Below are 23,715 nucleotides of genomic sequence, written 5' to 3'. Positions count from 1 at the left end.
AAATAGGTCAGGTATTTCACAGATACCTCAGGGCTGACTTGAACAAATAACAGTAGAGTATTAAGGACTGACAGAATGTACTCCATTTGATTTAAAGATACTTTTATATGTGATACTCTGAATTACTGTTCTTATATAAATGGTTTTTCCTTTTTCCTTTTTTTTTGGAGACTGGAATTAAAATTTATTCAAGTTTGTTTATTGTGCAATTTTCAGTCATTTATTTTAAGATGTAAGTATTCTAACAAAAAAAGGCCCATATCATCTGCACCATATAATTCCATTCTATGGCCAGTGATATCTTGCTTTTTAGGCTTTGTTCAAAATCCTCTTGAAGCATAGAGAGAGATAAGCCATCCACATAACTTTTCACAATCTTCCATTGTCCTAAAAATCACAGTTTAATTACAGTTATGTATTTTTGTCATGTCATATGGTTGATATCCCAACATAGAGCTGATATCAATATTTTATATCCACAGACAGCATCAGATTGCAGATCTGTTGGAATTTATTTTTAATGTATTTGCTACTTATCCCTTCTTAATTAAAAAGTAATAGAACACGAGATTTTCCATGTGGTATTTATTTTTAAAACATCATGCATACAGTTTGCTTAAGCATGCTTCAATAACATGCTAAAATTCAATATATCGATTTACCATTTTGTACAGAGTTTTTAGCAGTTAGTTGTATCTCCTGTGAAACGGACAGGATACTTGCCTTTCGACAGCAAAAGGGTTGAAACACCGTTTGTGGAAAAAGGAAAAAAAGACCATCTTGCCTCTGTGTGCTCTCAGTCTGTGCATGCCTGAATTTCCTTTATGCAATTATCCAATCCTCTGAATACAGAGACTTAAGCAAATGGAGCAGCAGCGACAACTGACCGCATGCAGAACCCTCGCCTTCAGCACCATCGAGTCCATTTTCAGAAGTGGCACAGTCCCTGTCAGCCTTCCGGATTTAATTTTAATTCAGTGCCTTTATTGATGGCTTGCAAAATGTGCCCGTTTGGAAACCCTAGCAACAGAAATCTTGTTTTCTGTAAAGCAGTGTCAGCCCAAACCTCTCTGTTTAGACTTGCCAACCCACCTTATATCGAGAGTCTCTGGTTCCCTCGTTTAAGCTGTTAAAATATCTGCTTCACTTGCATTTCTAATTTTGATGGCATGTCTCCCTAAGCAGTGAGGTGACAACTGTTTGAGGGGTAGCTCGAGTCTAAGCAATGTAGCTGTTCTCTGAACAATATATTTACTTGTTCCTTCCCAAATATCAAAACGAAACATCCACTTTGCGGTTTGGAGTGAGTAATCTCGAAATGTATTTTCCTTGTGCTATTCCCACATTAGCTTTCAAGGGGAAAGACTAGGCGGAGGTCTTGCATCTTTACAGTACCAGCTCGTGCCATTTGAGCTAGACGATAAGGACCAGCTCATGAGTCCACATATGGCTGTTGCATAACTACCTAGTAGTGATTATACCTCCAGGCCCTTCTACTTTGAGCTAGATTTTAAATCAGTTGATTTAAATTGACTGTCTCCATGTTCTTTAGCAGTGCTATTCAGCACTTCCCACTCTTTAGCTTGAAAATGAACTATTTTAGATTCCTTTTAAACTCATTTTCAATTCTAATAAAATTAGAGGTAACTTCCAACCAAATCATTATGCCATGTTTGTGGAAAGCACAATCTAATAGGATGAAGTGAAACCACTGATACCCTGAATGCTGGGGAAATTATATTCCAAGTCGGACCTTTGCAACTTCTGTCATGCAGCCATGATCCTAAAGAGGTATTTACTCCTGAAGTGCTTATCGAATGCAAAATAAACAAAAACCAGAGTAGGATGTTGTTTTTAACCAAAGATCTCATCAACTCTTTCCCGCTCTGCAAATGTAGTCCTTCCTCCCCTTGCTGCTGTTCCTTCTGCTCACTCTTTCTTCTTCCTTATGGCTTTGTCTCTCAGTAATTTGTGGAAGTGTGGCGACAGCCCCGGAAGTGCCTGGGTGCTGATGTGAGGGCATGTGGGCGGTCAGGGCAGCGGCAGGAGCAGGGGATAGGGAACGATAGGGAACGATAGGGAACGTACGTAGCTGTGCCTGCATTTGGGACGGGGAGGTGGGAAGTGTGCCGGGTCGGTACCGCTGCAGGCTGGAAAACGGGTGATGGCTGAAGCCCCAGATGCAGCAAGCAACCAGCCAGGTCCGAGGTCCATCCAGAAGCAGGACCAGGTCAGACCGGGACCGAGGGCCGGGCTGGGCTGTGGCGCTGCCCTGCACCCATGGGTGCTGGAAAGGCACCAGGCATGGCTGGGCACCACCATAAAGGCTTCTTGACGCACTCCGGGACCCGAAAGACTCATAACAGAGGCGCATTGTGCTGCTCGTGAATCTTACAAAGCGCCACAGCATTTTAGAGTCTCTATAAAGATTATAAGTAAATTGGAGTTTGGTAATGTTCAGATGCTTTTAATAAATTAGGTTCCACATTTGTGTTTCCATCACTCTTACTGCTCCAGTAGTGTTTCACAATTTTTTTTTTTTTACAAGCGTGAATTTCTTTTCAATTTGTCCGTTCTCATGAAAATCCAGCAAACTCTGGATACCACCTACCTATCAACAGAAATACATACTGCCTTAAATCACTGGTATTTTAGTATAAAAATATTGTGAAGTGACTATGTGAGCTGTGGTCCTTTTGAACTCTCTTATGACTCCTCTGGTAGTTACATCTGACAGTTTGAGAAACACTGTAATAGCCGATATTTTATGTTGTCAGCAGTCTACTTTGCTCATTAAAAAATATTAACCTGAAAGTAATCAGGCAGCTTTCTTACAAATGAATCCGCTTTACTGAGACGCCTACTGGTGTCTAGATAATCACAGCGAGTATTTATTTGCATTCAAATTGTCCCTAGAGGCCTCCACCATCCTTAGGAGCTCATTGTGCTCCTCACCTCGGAAACACGCATGCAGCATCACCCCCACAACCAAAACGCTTTAAAAAAATAACAGGAACCCACAGACAGTGGGTGGGGAGAAAATCTGCAGAGCTGCGGAAGGGACCTGCTGCAGGATAAACAGCCGCGGCAGCAAGTGGCACAGCCACGAGCTCCGGTTGTCTGCGTCCTAATTTGTTGCCCCATTCCTTGTGCCCCACTCCCTCTCAAGTTTTAGATACCTCCGTTGGAGAGTTGTGATTGCCGCCTGTGTGCTTTTTTGCCTTTTCCCGTTTCTTAAGAAGTCGTTTCTACTGACAAAGGACAGTGGCAGGAAGCCACAGCTGCTCTCGCCATCACGCAGCCTGGTTAGGCCAGGGCGGACGGGGACTGGTTTTACTTGCACACCCGTCTCTATCTCTCTGCCATGCTGTAACTGGAATAGGAGGAATTTGAACACTTTCCTTTTAACTCATTCCAGAGCACTGGAAATATAAATGTTCCAGTACAGGCTATAGCTACCTCTTTATTTAGGTTACTTCAGCCCTTGAATTTTACATTTTCCTCCCGAAAAGAAAATATTGGCCAGATTCATTAGTTTTTTCAATCTGCTTTGTGGCGCTCAAGCAGCGCGAAACAACTCCAAACCCTGTTTAATTGGGCAATTAAACTTTATGACTGCTCTGCATCACTGAAGTGGTAAAAGGCAGCCAGAATGTATCAGGAAATCTCGCCTACTAATTGGAAAACCTAAGTATGCACAGATACCGTCTCAGAGCAGCCACAGTGTCCACAAGATGTCTGCAAGGCAGTCGTACGCCCAGAGGGCAGTTTCCTTTTCTGGGTTAGCTGAGGAATGTAGGCATACCCACTTCTTATTTAAAAATGTACTTCTCATTGCTTAAAATGTAAGCCCACTGGAGATAATAATTTGGGGGCTATAAAAATTGGATTTTGATTTTATCAAGCTCTTAGGCTGTCTGTATGCAGAACTCTCCGACATCAGCCTCTCTCTGTGGGGCAGTTAGTGGTGTTTGTAAGATCAGATCTTAGCTTTCTGGAGCATCCCTGATGTGAAACCTCATGTTTGCTTCCAGTAACCCATCTGGAAATAGAATAACTTTGCTACTAGCAGTCACATGACGGTTTTGTTATTGTCTTACTTGGAAATTGTTGCAGTCAATCACTTAAGAAATTAAAATAATAGAAATGGTCTGAGAATACAGGTCTGCCCTGAACATCTGCAGATCTGGGACCAATTCTGGTCCAGATCTGAGCTTCGAAACTGCTGCTGACCCTGCAGATTATGTTGAACTGAAATCCTGGGCCTGCGCACTGCATCCTTTGGGAGCGCTTAGGTCTACATTTGGCAGTTGCATTATGAGCCTTTTGCTTGTAACTATCTGGCAGTATTTGCTTAAAACACCTCTTCCTGAGGGGAGGTGTTAAACATGCCAGGAAGGGGTTAAGTGCCTCTGGCTGCTTCATAGAGGCAGTCATTTTGTTATTCCTTAAGGAAATGGGAGCTACTTTCTAGAAGAAGAAGGGAGATGGTCTGTGCATGGCTCTGAGCTAGCCACATAAAGGCTCAAGATGAATTATGTAGGGCTTGTAATGGGAATTTTAAGGGATTGCTAATTTCCTTGTCAGTAAAACCAATCATTAGGGAGAAGCAGAATTTATTCTAAAGGGCAAAGATTTTGTTGAAGATTATGTAAGTAAATGCACCTACGCAAAAGCTGCTATTCGTTTTTCTCACTCTAGTCTCATGAAAATATATACTTGTTTTGTTAAAAAGAACTTGTTTTGCACTTACTCTTAGCCATGTAAGTAGCTGGGAAATGTCCCTTTTAGTATTTTGTGGCTGCTTGGTTACCGCAGCTTCTTGCTATCCAAATAGACTTGCTCTGTCAGGGCTGTGAGATGGGGAGAGATAAACACACAGAGCCGTTGTGGCTTCCTGCCACCAGCCCTCCTCACCGAGCAAGGCGGCAAGAGCAGCTCCGCTCTTTCTACAGCGGCGATGGGAAGCTGCGGTCTCGCAGGAGTAAGGCCCCTGAAAAACACAAACAAATATCCTGAAAACAGATGAAACGTCAAATGATGTGCCTTGCTATCGGTCCGCTTTGCTGGCGCGACGGTTCTGAGGCAGCCCTCTCTCTGCAGGAGAATAGTTTGTGTGGTATGTATAGAAAATAAGAACCGTTTTTGATGTAATCCAGTGCAAAACTTCCTACGACAGTACCCAGATTAAAAATGATGGGACGTGCTCATTTATTAGCTGTGATCGTTGCCTCAGCGTTGCCTGAAAGTGCCAGTCGGACATTTAGTTTTGTCACCTGATCATTTTCCTTGTTTACACCATTTTGGAAATTGTGAATAAAAATGAACAAAAAGTGAATTACTTGATGGGAGAGGAAATAAGAGAAACGAAACAAAACCAGTAGAGGTGTAATTACAGGAGCATGGACAGTGTGAAATAGGTAAGATCGATAACATGAGCAGCTCGGAAGCAAATCAACTTTTCCATTCACTTCAGAGATGGGGAGCAGGCCTATAAAGTGCAGGACTCACTACCAGTATAGGAGGACTCTGCGATGGGTTTAGGCAGACACTTTTGCAGAGGGAGCAAAATGCTGTCATCTCTTAGTCGGTTTTCAACTTTCGGTGAGGTTACGTGCGATGCAACTAACTGGTGCTAACAGGAGCTAAGCACCACTTTGTTGCCTGGTAAAAAACAAAAGTTACCCAATGCTGTGGGTGGTGGGATATTTCGGGGAGGTACCCTCCGCTGCGGCCTCGGCCGACATCACTTCCTCAAATAGAGCTTGACTGATCTGGTACATTTTTATTTTTATTCTGCCTCTTTTCTCAAACCACATGTTACACTCACATGCAGTTTGCAGAGGTAGGTTTGCAAGAAAAGACCATAAATGCTCAGACCAAGGTGCTCTATTTTAATATAAGCTCTCCCCGACCTTTCCTTTTTTTTCTGTTTCTCTGGCATGTCAGAATGGAAACTCTGCTCCAGCACTGATTAAAAAAGGAAGGGCTTTATTGAATTAAAATGATATTCCTTGTGGTATTTATCATCATTTTAATTCCCTTTGTTTTGGGCTGTCCCCAACTTGTGCTTTCTTAATGTGCTGCAGATTTCTGAGTTGACAGTGGATAATAAGTGCAAGGAGCTAAGAGCTGGTCAGGATGCGAGCGGCATTTCAACTCACAGGAAGCTGTAGGAGGTAGTTTAGAATTTAAGTTTTTTTCCGTGGGAAAAGGGTACCTCTTTTCTGTCCCTTGTGCATGGGAGAGATGTGAAAGAAGGGCGGGCTGGCGATTTCCTGCTTTCGGACTTTAGCAAACCCACAAGAGCGGCTGTCAGCGTCCTACCCTTTAGCCTAATATTTACCACTGACTGAGTATTTTTGCTGCAATGATTAACAGACATAGATTTAATTGTGATATATTACACAGCCAGACTGAGCCTCTATGAGGACTGGAGGAGCATACAGCTCTGGAAAATGCTGTTTCGCCCTGTCTGGTGTTTTATGACGTTATCGAATCAGAACCCAGTTTGTTTCATTGAATTAGTTTCAATTATTTTTTTACTATAAATGTAGACGAGGAACCAAGTTAAACTTTGAGGACTTAAATTTATCCTTTCTTCTGCTAAGCTAACCATGATCAGTGATGAAGGATATGGGATGATGATCAAAAGTTGTCAAGGTTCATGACTCAGGGATGACTGTTTGTCAGCTGAACTGTGTGAGCACTCTCACTGTCATGACAGGAAGAGTAACACGGAGCTGCTCCACATCTGTTGCTCACCTCTAAGACATTTCTACCTGCTCACTAAAACTGAATACAGAGTTCAGATATGAGTCACAGTGGCACAGTCATGTTTCCTTTTATTAGGGTCTTGATCATTGCTGAAAATTGATTTGGTACAGCTTGATCCATCGCAATCACTTGCATTTCTGTAGTTAAGTCATCATGGACAATTGCTGAAGGTACAGGATTTCTGAAAAAAAGGTAGATGGAAAAGTGGTGTTACTCTGTTTCATTCAAGGGTTCAAGCAGCTGATAATAATAAGCTTTAACTGTAAAGCCTTGTGTGTCTCTGAGGCTCCAAAGGTTGGATTCATTTTACCCAACATTAGATGTGTCTAGTATAGATAGCTACATCTGATGTAGTCCATTTATAGTCAGCGGAGAGCAATAAGCATTTTTAGGGCACAGTTTATGTGACCTAAGTTAGATGTTTACTTTTGGGTGGAAATTGCAGGCTAGAGAGAGGACATTTCTTCCCACTGGCTAAAAAGAAAATCTAGGCAATTAGTTTGGATGTACATGCCGACCTTGCTGAGGACTACGTTGCACACTGACTCTTGCTCCTGTTATGCTGTATTAGTGACACCTGAGTGTAACATAGTGCAGCAGAGCACAGAGCTGACAGTAGAGGCGGCTGGTTTCACAAAATCAATACAAAAGTTCAGACTATACTGTCATCTCTAAGTGCTTTAAGCATGATCTTGTATACCAATAAAGCAGCGTTCACCTCCACGGGGTGGGATAGTTTTGACGGGAAGAGTGGTACTATCCCAATCCTGTCTCATTCTTCCATTTTCATCCCGTATTTTGCTTGCTGCCAGGTGGGTCGCACACTCCTACATTCAGTCCTTTGAAAGAAAGAGGAGCGCTCTCCTGAGTGAACGGAGATGCCTGCCTGCAGCTCCGCCTTGGGGGCAAGACTCCCCATATCTGCCTGCCTTTCCCAGGGGACATTTCTAGCTGTATTTGGCATTTTTTAGATGACCTTTACAGATGCCTATAGCTGCCTGTGTCCTAAACTGGAAGCCTATGCTGCACACGCATGGTTTTCTATTCCACTCTGAAGGCCAGGTACCTCATCCTATATTAAGTCTGCCTATAAAAAGAAACTCTAAATGAGCAGCACCTGGATGTTCAGAGAATGAATCTTTGGAAAACTTGTCCCAGATACACCAACAGGGAGCGGAGGGAAGTTACTGTAGCACTAACACAAGACTTTGTAAGAAGTAACCAAGGCTGTCTGCAGCCATATAAGGTCTTTGGAAAAGGCATTATTTTGCTTCTTCAGTATTGATTGTATCTGAAAGATCCTGTTTCCCTTCTTCTCCTGCACGTCTTCTACAGATCAGATGGATATCTGTTTACACTGAAAAGGGTTTTCCCCCTAGCTTAGCTCTCCATCTATCCTGCGTAATAACAACAGCTAAGGGAAAACATATATTTCTTGCTGTTCTGTTCAGTGATCTTTGATGGAATCTGTCTAATTCCAATTAAAATGATAAATTACAGGGACATGGCAAATTTCCCATGCCTTAATAGTGTCTCGCTTGAGACACTTGTGTTCGGTTTGTTGTGTTGTGCAAAGCCTTGTTGCTCAATACCTCTCCGTTAAAATAAAAGCTCCTTTTGTGTGGAAGCAGGGGCCAGCATGCGAATACGCAGCACTTCTGTGGCACGTAGCTTCCTCAGCTTATGGGAGAATAGGTGCTGGGCTGCTCAGTCACACATTTAGCTCTGGTTAAAATCAAGGTCTGTTGCATTAAACAGCCCTCTCTCAGGCTCTTTATCACTCAATGATTCTGAGCAATACAGTTGTCAGCCTGTTATTTCTCCTTCATTAATACCGTGTCTATCTCAAATGATGGACAAAACATTTTTTATGAGGACCATATTTTGCCCCACCTTTGTCCAAAATGGTACAAGTTCCATTTGCAAGATACTCCCTGCCATAAACAAGCAAAAATCTGGAAATACCTAATGTTCTCATTGCAAATCAACGGATACTAAAATATAATATTAAAAATATTTTTCAGTTCCAGTGATTTTTTATCAAATTTTCACTTCGAAATATTCACCCAAAACTTGTTTAGAGTTTTGGGCATGTTCATCTGCTTCTTGTTTCTCATTATTTTTCTACTGAGAAAGTGAAGAGCAGGAGATAAATATAGTGTTTTGTCTCCTTTTCTAAACATCTTTTCATGTTTTTCTGCTTTATGCATGAAGAGAGAAAAATAAATAAGATATAAGAGCACCTTACTTCCTCCATTTTTTCATATTTTCATAGCTCTGAACTATGCTTGAAAAGAATGGCACCCATATTTTGATTTTTAAGAGATAAAAAAAGCTATATACATCATTATATTCTATACAATTTTTGTAATGAAAAGCTTTGCATTAAAAATGACACCTGCCCTTAATTTTAATTTGTCAGGAAATTGGCAGTTTATTTTCTATCATAATTTTTTATTTTTTAAGCTTTTTTAACAGTAGGGACTACTCAGAAAGACAGTAAAGCTAAAGCAACAGCTAAAACGCTATTATTTGTATGTAGAGAGGTATTCCAGACAGTCTGCATTCTACAAGCTCCCTGCTCAAGCAGCATATATTATAGCATTAATAATGGTATTATTAAGAACACTCTATGCTTCTTATAAAACCAGCAGGGCAATCATAAACATGATAGTAATACCACTGATATAAAGAAAAAATAATATTGTCTCTACCATTTTGATTATTGAGATTTAGCTTAAAATATTGAACACCTTATATATCATTTTGCTCCATACTTTCAGCCTTAGCTAAAACCCACCAATGAGAACTAGAATTCTTCAATGAGTACATGTTCTTCACTGGTTTCATTGGACTGTTGCTGAGATCCTATAGATTTAAATTATCATCAAATTTTGAAGCAAATCACAGTTAAATAAAGTACAAACAACTTCTTTAAAGGCTGAATAGTATTTTCATGTTTCCAACAGATTGCACAATTAGAGTGCAGGACCTAAATTTGTATTTTATCTTAATCTTTGAACTGTATCAGGGCTGACATATTTTCAAAAAATAGAAATACTGATGTTTTTCTGTCCTCTTTGCAACACATCTGTGAGCTACTGCTCTAGCACATAAAAACATGACATGATGTTTATGTTGATTTCTGAGTGCTTTTATATTTCTACATGAAAAGGACAGGATTTGGCGGTAATGAAGTACTCTCGGTACTTGGGAAAATAATACAACAGGATTAATTATTCAACAAGTTCAGAGATCACGATGGGGACAGCCTTCTCCTGAAGTGATGGAGTTCCCTATTTTGTGAAAAGAGGAACTGTATGAGGCAATAAAGTTATTCAAAAAGCAGATTTCGACAACCTCAGAGAAGGTTAGCTAGAGTCACAGGGGAACGAGTAAGTTGGGAAAATGGATTGTGGAAGAGCAAGGCACCACCGAAGAGCACTGGATTATCCATCCAGGTGCAGAAGACTACTAAAAAAATCAGCATGGCTGAATAAGTAAAAGAGTAGCACAGTATTACAGAAGGGGGAAAAAAAAGCAGAAAGGCTGTAAAGGGTAACAGGAAATCCTTCTGCAATTACCCTCGTAGTAAGAGGAAGGCTGCAAAAGCTTGGTCTGCTGCTCGGGGGGAGGAAAGACAAACAGATGATGCTGAGAAGGCCAAACCGTGCAATGTGTTTCTGCTGCACCTCTCTCTGCAAAGGCCATCTGCCGCCACCAATATCGCCAGTGACAAAGGGGAGGAATCAGGGAAACGCAAGTGCTGAGGACCTGAGCAAGTTTAAGATCGTCGAAGCAGCTAGTAAAAACTGAGCCTGATAAAATGTGTCCCGAAGCATTCGGCAGGATAACCTTAGAATTGTTCTGATGGATTAACCTCACTGAAATTTAGCCCGCTGAAGGCTGGGCAGCCAGTGTACGCTGTCTGTTTTACCGTGGGGTGAGTTGCCTTCTCACCGCAGCCTCGGCCCCAGCCCCGACCCACAGCAGTGCCCAGTGTCCACCAGGGCTGGGGCTGCGCCCACGGCCCTGGCAGCCAGTTTCGGGCACCACATGTCAAAACTAGAAAGAACTCGGGGAAGATCAACAGTATGGGCAGAAGTTCATCAAGGGCATCTTTTGAAGGGCAGTGCAAAGAGTTATGTGAATTTCTGACAGAAACAGAAGATACAGGGGGAATGAACTTCAGGGCTGAGCTGGCAGCTCTGGGAGGCTGTGTAATCCCCTACACTAAAGGATTTTAAGAACAGGTATACAAATATCTGTAGCGAACCATCTAGAAATAGATACGAGAACAAGCGGGCTTGCTCCATGGCCTCCATATTCTTGCTTTCTTTAACTGAATTTACTGCACGAATGCTTCAGCTTAAAAGGTTCCCCCTCTCCCTTTTTTAGTAAATATGTGTAAATAGGGAAGTGAAATATCCACCAACTCCTATAACAACGAAGCTTAAATTCTTTTCACTGGCACACTACAAAGTGTAAGAGAAGCGCTCCAAAATATCCCCATCTGCCACCTGTTCCTTCCTCCTCCTGAGCCTGATGCAAAACCTCTCTCCTTTCTGTGTCGTTCAAATGAAGATATTCACCCCTCACGTATCTGTAATACTCGCTCACCCCTTAGAAACAGCAAGTATCCTGCACCTGGCAGGTTGCATAATCTGGCCCGATGAAAGAGAAACATGGTCAATAAGTCCTTAACATAACCCTTTGATCTCTCGTCCTGCCAGCAGCTTGTCTCTCTGCAGTTTCCTTTTACAGGGCGATTTGGAAGTTCCTTTGGAGCAGCTTGCATTTTATCTCTCGTTGGACATGAAACAACTCCGCGCTCTGTACTGAGGGAACATGTTGTTCTCCTCTCAGAGGCGCAGCTGCCTGGGCAGAGGAGGCTGTTAACAGTAAGGCGTCCAGACAGAATGAGGAGATACCTGCAAAAAAGCTGCTACCGCATCAGAGATGTTGCACATTGCAACACAGTGCTTCTGAGATCCCACTCGGCTAGTGAAATATGACATGAAAAGGCAAACCTGTGCATGATTTATTCCGATCAGTTTAATTAAAAAGGAAGATTAGTGCCTATTTTTTCTTCCTTCCATTTTAGTCAAGTGAAAAATGTGTTTTGGGTACCAGAGGCAGCCAAAATAGTAGAAAAAACTGCTGCAGAGTTTTATCAGCTCAGTCTCTTTCTCCTGAATGTCATTTGGCATTTGCACTCAGAACTCATATGGACAAAATCCTTAGAAAAACATTCAAAGGGAACACTGCCAAATTTGGTGGCTGTGTCCTACTTAAACTCTCTTTCCTCTTTTAGCTTTGTATTGCAAATGTAAGATACCCAAACAAGAATGTCCATCTAAGAAAAGGTTGATTATGGAGGTGCCTAATTACTGTGTTAGCAGAGAGGAGACCATGTTTTTTTTTTAATGGAAAAGTACCAAACCCTTGTCACATGTACTTCTTGTTCAGCAAATATAACTGCAATAGCAACCACAGAAGAATCTCAATCTCTGTCTCCTATTATCCTGCGATCAGGACAGGAGCCACTAGCATCAGTTCAGCTTCTACCCAAATCTTCTGGATCTGTAGGTGACTGTTTCTGCTAAGAAGGCATAAACTGGACGGGAGGATATTTATATTTCTTTAAATGTTCAGAAGGGACGTCTGTCACTTCCTCACCAGACTCCTTTCCTGTGAGTTTTTTTGACTAGAAGTCTTTCCAGATTTCAACTATTAGTCTGCTTAAAATACATTTACCCTACAGCCTCTTGACCTCAAAGTAGCTCAAAAAAGTTAGTGTTTTCTAACTTTTGTTGAGCTATTTTTTTGAAGTTATTGAACACTGACAGGCCTGTTCATTTAGGTAGATCTGAATTACAAGTGAAAATTGATGTGATAATCCATTTGCCTTTGAAACTGCCTCCGGTATGATGACTAGAGAACTCTAAGAGAGGGAGAGAGAGTGAGCAATAGTGGTTATCTCCAGACTTAGTTTACTACGAGCAAAGGTGGTATCTGCAGTGGTATTCAGACAGTGTTCCTGGTACTAGTGGTTGCTCCAGGAAAGATGACAAACCAACTCTGCAGGCTTCCCTTCTTTGCAATGATTCTTGCTTCTGTTGTTTTGACTGTCATTTCTTCTGTTCCCTTTCATGTGTGTCTCCATCTTTTGTTTGTTTTCTCCCATTTATCTTCTGGGATTTACTGTATTGATAGTCTTTACTACAAGAAGGCAGAGGTCCAACAATTGAAAGCCACCTATCCCACTAGTGATACTCTCTTTACAAAAAAGGAAGAAAAAAAGAAAAAAAGGACCGTGAGCAGTTCTGGACAGAGATGCATTGTCAGAATTATATGGGTAGGTTTGTTCATTCAAAATTTGCCTGTAGACCCCCACAATCTAGCTTAAGAGGGCAGGCCAAGAGCACAGCATGAAATAGTTTGGGTTTGCAAGGCGTCACAGTCTGTCTGCCCTGGTTTCAGGGTAGTAGCTACTGATGCTACTCATTCCTTCTCATGGGAGTTTGCTTTACTCATATCACTGTGTTTTATATTTGAGTGGCTATTCCAGTTTTGCTGAGGCCTTCTGGTTAGCTTCAGCAACAGCTGCATGGATTCATGGCTCAGGGAAGGACCTTTCCTCCGATGGGGTTTTATCGTGTTGTAGGAGATGATCAGCACACTGTGGAATCAGGACCTCTTTGCAGAATGGTTGGGGAAATGTTTAGCCAGAATACACATGTTTTTCGAGCTTACTATTTACTTGCATTTATAAAATTGCCTATACAAATGTCTACAACTCATGTTAAACGAACTTTAGAAAACACTTATAAAGCATTCAGTGGGTTCAGCGTCAAGAATGAAGTACTCCATTCCCCCAAAAGTTAATCTTTCTCCTTCTTGACCTTTTGCACAATTTTTAAATGTTGTTTTCTCATTCACTGCACTGTTATTGAGAAACTTCTATCTTCAAAACAAGCTTGTTTGCAACTCTAGCACAATGATTTTATTTTTTAAGTCAAATTACAACTTTATAAAAGGGGATACTGGATAGCAAATTCATGGGAGTCAGCAAAAAGATGAAATTGCCTCTGAAAAATTCTTGTGGGCTTTTGTAATAAGTACTCCAAGCATTCTGCCTGGATTTGCAGGCCATTGGATGTCACTTTTGCTTTATGCTTATAAAACAAACCTTGATTTTTAAGGTCTTTTGCGCTTTACGTATAGATAAATTTCTGAGCCGGTGCTTGTGACAGTAGAGGATGGCACTTAGTGTCTAGGAAGGTCCCTTCTATTTCTGTATATCTAAACAAATCTCTCTGAGAATTACCCTTTCTTCTGTGTCTATCACAGTAACTGAGGACAATAGCAGTAGAACAGCTCGTGAAAAAAATACAGTCTGAAAGCAGGAAAGGTTCTGTGGCAGACCTTAATCTGGGTTCCTTCCCATGGAGTATTCAGAGGAGGATGGCATGTGAACACGTCAGAGGTGACTGTAGTCCTCCACTCAGGTGCACAGCCTGAAATAGCATTTTAAGGACCCCATCGACAAAAGATGATGGATTGTTTTATTACTTAGTTATATCTGAATTGTATTAATAAATGAAGGCCCTAAAAGAAAGCCTGAGAGATCCTGTTGACAGTATATTCTTCAGTGGCTTAGAAAGAAGAACATTACAAAGTAATTATTATTTTAGAAAACATTGTGTCATGAAACTCCTTGTATGGCTGTTCATTTTTACTGACAAGACTCTTTTCTTTATTTCTCAGGAAGAAAATTTCAAACGTTCAGTCTCAGTGATCACCACTGAAGTGGAAACAGCTTGGGTCAATGTGCCAGCTGAAGCACCAGAGAACCATTTTCTTGTACCTTGCATGCATTACAAAGGCTTGGTGCACACAACGGTGAAAGATGCAGAACAGGGACCTTGTGTGCTAGGAAAAGACAAGTCTCATGAGAGCACAGAGGAAGCGCGGCTCAGAAAAGGGAAGAGCTAAGTATGTTCTAGAGGTGGATTAATATGGAAAATTCCCTTCACCCAACACACCAGACAACTCCTCTCTCACCGTGTGCACCCTGCCGGCTGCTCCACATGGACCAAGCCATGGGATCTGGATGCGGGGCGGTATGGCCAGGCCATGGGCTTGTACTCTTACTCCCTCGGCCACGTGCAGGTTAGCTGGGACTGGCTCAAACTTGTGGCCTAGCAGCATGCAGGCACCGGGGAAGTGCATATAGAGAAGCCATGTGCCTACAGGTACCACAGCTGCCACCATTTGTAAGACGCCAGCTACCTCCGGAGCAAGGACTGATCACCCTCAACCCGGATCGCCCCTGCAGTTTGGCACACAGTCATATTTCTGTGTGCGTAACTGCTGTGTATGCAAGGAATTGTGTTGGTAAGGGAACACGTTGCCTCTTGGTGAAGGGAGCAACTGATCACACCGCTCTCCCTGGGTTGTCCCCTCTGCACCAGGTGGGACCCACAAGCAGCACCATGCTGCGCTCCAGTAGCAGGACCTCGCTCCACCTTGAAGCCAGCACCGGTCAGAGGTGGCAAGCTTGGCCAGAAGTACTCCAGCCATAACTGACAAACCAAACCTCCTGGACCAGACCAGGATTTTCTAATCCATTTCAGTGAGGCAGCTCAGTCAAGAAAATACAGCATTAATTTTTAAAGTATATTTATAAAGCTGTTAAGAAAAAAAAAGGAGGTTTTTACTCCTAGGTGCTTACATCCACATTTCATTTAAAAACGTACATTATTGAAAATAGCATACTTGAATGCATGAATACTACCTCCTTTTTTGATATTAATATGGTTTAATTTTGTAAATCCCTGTAGTAATTTAGTATGACAATGGCTATCCCACAAGCAAAATTAAGTAATGACTTAGTCATGGTATCAACGGAATTATGTTCCTAAAAATACTGAACACATGTTCATGTATGAGTATGAAGTTTAACAGAAAAAAATGGTATAATGTGGTGTTTTCAAAATGATCCATGTTTGCACAAATACCATGCTTAAAAGCTGTATAAGGTTTCATAGATGCTCTAGTACCTCAGTAGGCCTCAGTTGCCATAGGAACAGCTTTGAGGTGCCAAGTGGTTTTCTAACATCGGTACTTTACCATCTATTTCCTCCCACAAACATAATTTTCAGTAGCAATCAAGAAAGGAAGGTATGTAGCAAGCTACGAAAAACAGTAAAACTAAGAGGTTGAAACACAGTACCTGGAGACATCTAGCCATAGGGTGGACTGAGTGACCGTGAAAAGCAAAGGTTTTTTTCAGTGAGTGCAGAGAAATAAAACAACGGGACCACACTGAACCGCTGCTGCAGTTGTAGTACCAAATGCCAAAAGCTTTTAAAGTTATATACAGTATTTGACATAAAATTACATTAGAAGTACTTGCCAACGAAATGTAAAATAGCATTACAGATTGTGAGATTCTTCTCAAGATCAGGAAAAGAAAAAGGAAATAAGCCATGCCATTTTTACTCTTCTTCAGTTTCTATGGATACTGAAAAGCAAGCTTAGAAGCTGACTGATGCGTATGTTCTGTACAGAGGATGAATAAATGTGTAAATAACCATTTACTTCTTGTATGTTATTCTAGCTTCCTGTGCTTATATGAGCGAGAGATGGGGTAGAGCATAATTACCCGTTACTGCTTTTTGCAAAACAGGCTGCAAGAAGAGACATACAGCATCAGGAAAAGTTAACAGGCATGAAAATACTGGTTTGTATTTCAACTGAATCTTCCACAGTACAATAATATGCTCAGGAACCAGCTGTTCAGGCTCAGTTGAGTTACCCAAATATAGGCATCTTGTGTAACTTCAGAGGAACCGAAGGTCATCCTGCCTGGTCTCTACCTGCTGCTCGAAAGGGATGTAGGTTTCCCGTAAGTCCTGTGTTACCAGTCTCGGATGGGTGTCCTGGGTACCCGAGGGCACCTCAGATCACATTAGGCACCTAAGTCAGGCAATTGAATCGCACACCTGGTGTCTGCAATAGCCTCCAGGCTACTGGAACGGCAGCTAAAGCAATCCCAGGTTATGCTCAGATGGCAGAAAACAAACTGGAGGAGTTACACTGGGACATGCTAGTTGCACCGAGAAAGTGGCAGGCAATGCATGGAAAAGCTGATCTGGGAAGGGAACACTGGAAAAACACTTTGGGAAGTAACGCCTTCAACACAGAAGTGAGAGGCTTTCTCACCACAGATTCTGTATTCTGATAAGATCAGGATTACCGAATGTAACCTGCTTGCCTCTTGATGTATCAGATCATACTAGTACAACTTCTATAGATTTGAGTGATTATCTGGCACAGAATACAGGAAATGATTCAGTATTTAAGTATTGTACCAGGCTCAGCTCCTTTTTGCTCACAGGTCATACCCGTTGGTTTGGGCTGCTTGAGTATTTCTCTTTAAAACAAAAGCTTTGTTTTTTAAGATGCTATTGCAAGCCATACTCACACTTTGTTAAAAACGTGTATTTTTTATGTCACAGAAGTTCATACAATCACTACATTGACAAAATAACCTGATGTATAACTAACCACTTTTTAAAATAAAGGCAATTTGCTCTCTTCCAGTTTGGCCTTGCTCTTTGCCACTGCTGCTCTTCTCCCTGAAGCCCGCCATCCACCTTGTCCTTCACTGCAATGTCCCCTTCCTCAGCTCCATCCTTTCGTTCCCATGTTCGCTGCCTGGATGGGCCTCACCTCAGCTCTGCCCTCATCAGCCCCACAAGAAGATAGTGCTGAAATGGCAACCTCACCTCCACCACAGTCACAGCGGTGTGTTTCTTCCAGTTACAGTCTGCTTGCTCCCAGATAAGACGTTTCTCTTTTTAGTAATCACAAAGCTTCTCTTTCAGATTGCCCCTACCAGTAGAAATCCAGAGCAGCAGTAGTTTAAATTGAAATTCTGGAGTGTTCAACAACATTACGTTCTTGAGGAAATGTCTTGCATGTCCAACAGTCCTTTGGGCTGCCTCTTTTCCTGTGATTATCACCTTCCTGAACCTGGCAAAAATCCAGCAGCCCATTTATATGAGTATTCAATTAAGGTGGTGTAAATGGCACTAAATCTTTCTCCTTTTTTCCACATAAGCAAAGGAGAGGACTTTGTGTCAGATGAGTTAATTCAGTTAGAACATTGTGTGAGCACAAAAATCACCTTCATGCATCGATGTAAAGAATAAATTAAGAGTGATAGTCATTTTAATGCTTTGCCAAGGTAAAGTATCCTGAGAGTCTGTGAAACATAACTGGGTCCAAACACAGTGCATTAATTTGTTCAATTTGCTGGATTAATACTTCCTTTCCTTTCCTTTTTGAATCTTCATTAGTTTGATTCTCTTCCTCTGTTGAAGACATGTGCAGTTGTCTTAGGTTCTATCTGATTTCTTTTTTATTTTAGGCCTGTATTAGAAAAATTTGTAAGAAGTAAAATATGGGAGGAAGGATGTTCATTTTTATCAAGATGACATCGGTCATGACAGAAAAAAGCCACACCTTCATTGGAGGCTTTACTGTAAGGTATACGTTTACAGAAGAGTTTTCCTTTTAAAACAAGTGATAGTTTATTTGAATCATTCAAGGACTCAGCCAACTGCCTGAGCATGTAGCTCATACTGTCTTGTGAGCTGTCTTGTGAGCGTTTTGCTGCAACAATGCGATCAGTTATATAGCTGAAGATTGCAGAGGCTTCTGTAACACTTGTATCCACATTTATTTCCTCCAAAATAATACAGCATGCTAATTAACATGGATGGAACAATTGCACATTCTTAATCTATTGAATTTCTGGAGAGTTTCTGATAGCAATAGCGAACAATTATGATGGAGGAAAAGAAAGTAGGGAGCACAGCACTCTGTTCAGTGAGTTTTGTTTGGAACATGTTCAAATAAAGAAATGCACATTATACAGTGAGACATGTAAAGCAGCTTCACAGAAGTTTTATATCTGGAATTAAGTTTCTTCCCAACTACAAAGAGTCCTAAACAAATCTCTTGAAATCGCTTTTTTTCACTTGTTTGCACCAATGTAAACTCACAGGAGTGCATCTAAGACAGCATCGTATTAATATTTTTGTCAGTGTTTACTGTGAGAATTAACTAATTCTGTTACTTGGTGTAACCTGCAGTCTTCTGGCTTTTGAACTTTATTATTATTATTATTATTTTCCAAGAGTATAATTATGCTGGCCTCCAAGAAGGGATTGGGCAATTTTCCCTGTTTAAAGGGAATGACGAAATGTTTGAAGTATTTGAAGCCCAAGGAGCTTCTGAAAAGATTTATAGAACTTACTGCTATAACTGTCTGGCCCTGGAGCACTGCCATTTGGAAAGGCCCTGCTAAGACTCTGAATTTAATTTGTTGGCATCATGTCTTTAAAACATAATCTTCAGCACTTTAGCTGTCTCCCCAAAACTATAACACCAGGCCATTGGTAAACCGGGGCAGATGTGCTTGAGTCTCAGGTCCTGGAGGGGCCAGTCAAGAAGAGATTCACCCTGAACAGTAAAAGCCTCGTATGCTATAAGCGTCTTCTGTCGCTCCCTCTCCGCGTGCTTTTGGCACGAGATAGTCAGAAAGCAGGGGCTTTGTGGTTCCTTTATGCCCCAGTAATCCTGGCTACTAAAATAGCCCTTTGAGACTGCTGGCATCTACACTAGCCTTTAAATGATCTTCTCTATACACCAGCCCCAACAGGGTTCCAAGACCAGGAGAAAATGAAGTTGGCTTAGAGCCGGTTTTTCCCACCCTGGGTGCTGCATTGAACTCTCTCTTAGCCACTCTGACAATCTGAGCCTGCATTTCTGTTGAAAAGCTTTCACAGAACTAGCAAGACTGGGTTTTTTTTATTTAATGTTTGTATTACGGTTCTGACTGAAAGCATAATGGTTAGGAGGATGGCATCTGTCAAATGTTGCATATATACAGTACATATAGGCTATGGCATTATTGATTTAATTTCCAAATTCAAAATGCTGCTGTTGGGTGTATTAAGAAGTTAGTAATCTTAAGGCTGTCAAGTGGCAACTGAATTTCTTTAGCTAGAAGGGCACTACTGATCAGCTGTCGCTGAAGCGAGACATTTCTTTTTAAGACAGACATCCTTGGCTAATGTATTCATTTGTTCTGTCAGGAAAAAAGCCTGCATGTTATGCCTTGCACAGAAACTTACGTGTTTTTCTAGCACAGTAAGAAGAACTTCTAATCTAGATAACCAGCCTTTGACATCAGCAGCTCCAGCCAGCTACTATAGACTGATGCATGGTCTCAAATAACTGTCATAGCTATGTCACAAGTTAAATATCTGGAGTCTGTTTCTGTCTTAGTAAAAACAAAATCTATTCTAGATCTGAGCTGCTGAATTTTTTGCAGCCAGTAAAAGCTCTAACCAAGCTTAATTTAACTGCCTCTGGGTATTGACTAAGTCATTTTGCATTAGGATACAAATGAATGCCATACATATTTGTAGGTTGAGAGATTTCTCTCGTTTGATTTTTAACACAGTATTTAAGGTCTTCTCCAAGAAATACTCATTGAATGAAATCCTGGTCCCAATTAAGTTAATGGCACAACTCCCACTGACATTTGTGGGGCTGAGATTTAACTCATAGCAGGAAAGTTGAGAGTGACTCTTAAATTCATCGGACTGAAATTTGAGATCCAGCAGGAGGGGCACATATTAAATAGATAATAATTTTATTTCTAGCCTGTATGGCAGCAAGCAAGTAATAACATGTTTATATCATTTACGATGACAGAAGAAAAGCAACTACTCCCTACAAGTAATACAAGATGCAGCAAATATTTGTCCCACCCAATTTTTTCTATATTCAGAAGGATAGTCTATATTCTGAAGTATTTAATTTACTTCCTGAATCAAGATAATAGACTCAGTTCTTAAGAAAAAGACATCCTTAGATTACATCTTTAGGTAATGCCATTCATATTTAATGTGCAGAATTTTAAAACACACAAAATGAAGGAAGTAGGAGTTTTGATTTTGCTTAATAAATATATACTACTTTAACTAGGTTGCTCTGCATTTATGAATGCTTTCCAGATTACCCTGTACCTGTAAAATAATTATTCTATTTCCAACTAATAATTAAATGAAACACTTAACAAGAAGAACAGCTTTAAAATTGACTGTAGAGATCCTGGGAGACACTGTATGTTTTTTTGGAATATTACATGTGCCCTTCTCATGGCAGGGTCTGTCAAAACAGCGAGGCTAATCATTTCAAGAGTTTTTCACAGATTCCCAGCGCAATGAGCAGCATAACATTAGATAGCCAGCCACCTACCAATACTCACACAGCAAGTTACCTGCGTTGACCTTGGAGGGAAGAGCACATGCTGCAGAGAGGCAGAGTTTGGAGACAGCACAGACAGGCAAGTTGTGTGCATCTGATTTGCTAGCTCAGTGTCCCGGGAAATGAGCCTGTTAACAACAAGGCAGCTCAGTTTTAGAAACCGGGAGTCCTCTCGTGCTGCAATACGTGAAGCAGGACAGTCAGAGGAATGTTTCCATTGCCCATTAGTTTCCTCACCAGATGAATTTGGCAAGAGGAGCTTGTGGACACAGAAAGCAGGGGGCTGACTGATTATAAAAAGATACGTGCTACAAGGCTGAGAAACGTTAAGTTCTTCAGAGGCATTTCCATACAGAAAATCTTATATATCAGTCCCCAGAAAGGGGGTACCTAGGAAGAGCTAGGCCTGCCGATGTTTTAAGTAAGACATTGTTGATTGTTACTTTACCATTTTTCTCCCTGAGTGCTCTGTTCCTATGAGTAAGTCATATTTTGCTTGGGAGAAGTCTTAGTGACTACACTTACCTATCAGGTCCCAGCTGCTGAAGGGCAGTCTCCCGCAGATGCCAAATCCAGTTGGACCTGCTGCGGAAACGTGGCTGAGTGCCGACGGAGTCAGGGCTGTGGGTGGGAGGATGTCGAAATTCCGCCTTGAGAGGGAAGAAAGCCCGTCGCCGAAAGGGTGCTTGTGAGAAAGGCTGAAGAGGCGGCACAGGGGCAGTTTAACTCACAAGTATGGAAATGCTGCTTCTGCTTGCCGTGCTCCTCTGAAGCAAGAGTAAGCAGACAGTGGTCACTGTGAAAATAGAAAAAAACTCCAGACATTTAAGCTGTACCAGAACAAGTAACCATACTGTAATGCTTACACAGTAGTGCTCAGCTGATAACCACAGTAACACAGGACAAGAAGTGTTTAGACAGCCCTGCTCTCTTTTTTAGCCTATGCTATAATACTAGATTTCCAGGGAAAGAAGCTTTTCAAGTAGCACACCATTTTCTTGTTTTGTCTTAATATTAAAATTAACCATAGAAATTTGTATTATGTCAAAACTTACTCTGACTTCCATCCCTTGAATCAGAAAGGAAAATTGGATTTTATCACTGTTTAAACACCTGGAGTGAAATGGCTACCAAGGATGTTCAAAAATCCACAATCAGATCACATTTAAAGGGCATTTCACAGTGGCTGCCTTAATTAATGTGCATATGATGATGTTCTTGACCCACTGAAGATAATGGTAAGATTTCCATTTGCATGAGTGAAAAACACATCACTCACACAGTTTTCTGTGCAATTTCTCAGTCTAGGGCTAGACCAAGAACTGGTCTAGGGCTATTCAGTCTGGTTATGTTAGAAAATTTGCATTCAGTGCCTGTAGGTCTGGTCCCTTAGGAGCAACAGAAAAAGATTTACCAAGGAGATGCTGGCTAAGAAAGCTTCCCCCCCAGCTACCTCCTCTGCTCCCCACTGCTTCTTAGCACTGACCTTCAGAGCACATACTCCCACCTCAAACGACTGTGTCCCTGCAGAGCCCCTTCCAAATACATCTGGGATGCCTCCGGTCCTGAATCAATACAAAGGCCACTGGTTATTGGATATCGCTGAGCAAAATATTTCATTGGATTTTTTTTTTTTTCAGAAAAAAAGCATGCCCTGTAGCTACCAGAAACAGCCTCCACACTTGCTTGCCTTTTTTGTAAGGCTCATTGTTGCTTGGAAGCTGAAAAGTCCTTTTTGCTTTCGGCCACTCCCACAGCATGTGTGTGTGGTTTTTTGTTCTCTTCTGGAAGACCTCACAATTTTCTCTCCATCCTGTCATCAACCAGTGACTTCTAATCACTTGATGCTCTTCTGAGTTCCAGGCTCAGAAACTTGGCAAAAGAGTGATTTAATTTCAAGATGGAGCCTGGAAATAGGCCTTTTTTTCTTAATGCTGCCTCCTATTTCTCAAAGGATTGCTCAGAAAACAACTTGAATTTTTTGTTTAATTTTCCAGTAATATCCTCTTAAGGAAGAGCTTAAGTTACATTACTATTCAGTCACAAGCAGACAAAATGATGTATTACTATCTTTAGAATATTATGTCTCAGCTACACATTGCTTTAATGATACATGTCAATCAAGACCATCAACCATTACAGTCTCAGACCATTACAAGTTCATTTGCTACTCATATAAAATTGGAGAAGCAAAGTAGGTACTTCAGGTTTAAGGGATGGTGTGAATATAAGCCCAGTCCTTGGGGTCAGACAAGAAAGCCCCAAGGAAGATTCTCTGTAGGCCCCGCACAGCAGGTGCATTGAATTTCTAAAATAGCACTGGAGAATAGTCCTGCCTGAGCTTGAAGCTGTGGCCTGTATAGCGGGGTTTTTAAAAGAAAGAAAGAAAGAAAGAGCGTCTGAAATATCCTTTACAATATTTAACTAAAGTCGGTAAAACAGTGTCATATAGGGGAAATTTCACCTTTGTATATAAGGTGTGTTTCTTCAACTTGTACTACAGTATCATTTGTGATTTCATGTGAATGATTGGTATAATAGAAAAAAATGTGCCAGACTGAATTTACAATATGTAAAGCAGGCAAA

The 23,715-nt window shown here is 41.3% G+C and overlaps 1 long non-coding RNA gene across 5 annotated transcripts; it reads right to left on the bottom strand.

Annotated features, from left to right (window-relative positions):
- Positions 1 to 155: 155 nt before the first annotated feature.
- LOC112983292 (uncharacterized) lies at positions 156 to 22,870 on the bottom strand. Of its 5 annotated transcripts, XR_003259204.2 has the most exons (5): positions 22,616 to 22,864; positions 21,655 to 21,925; positions 21,131 to 21,257; positions 6,766 to 6,958; positions 156 to 4,993 (listed from the first exon to the last, which is right to left on the bottom strand). It is a non-coding gene; the product is annotated as an uncharacterized LOC112983292 (long non-coding RNA). The 5 variants fall into 5 exon arrangements; XR_010388525.1 differs by lacking the exon at positions 156 to 4,993 and having other exon boundaries at positions 6,828 to 6,958; positions 21,131 to 21,306; positions 22,616 to 22,870; XR_003259205.2 differs by lacking the exon at positions 156 to 4,993 and having other exon boundaries at positions 6,828 to 6,958; positions 22,637 to 22,866.
- Between the last annotated feature and the right edge of the window lie 845 nt (positions 22,871 to 23,715).

Source organism: Dromaius novaehollandiae, chromosome 1 (genome assembly GCF_036370855.1).
Source record: "Dromaius novaehollandiae isolate bDroNov1 chromosome 1, bDroNov1.hap1, whole genome shotgun sequence".
Classification (NCBI taxonomy): Eukaryota; Metazoa; Chordata; class Aves; order Casuariiformes; family Dromaiidae; genus Dromaius; species Dromaius novaehollandiae.
The sequence above is the reverse complement of the archived record's forward strand: the minus strand, read 5'-3'. Positions and strand labels throughout refer to the sequence as shown.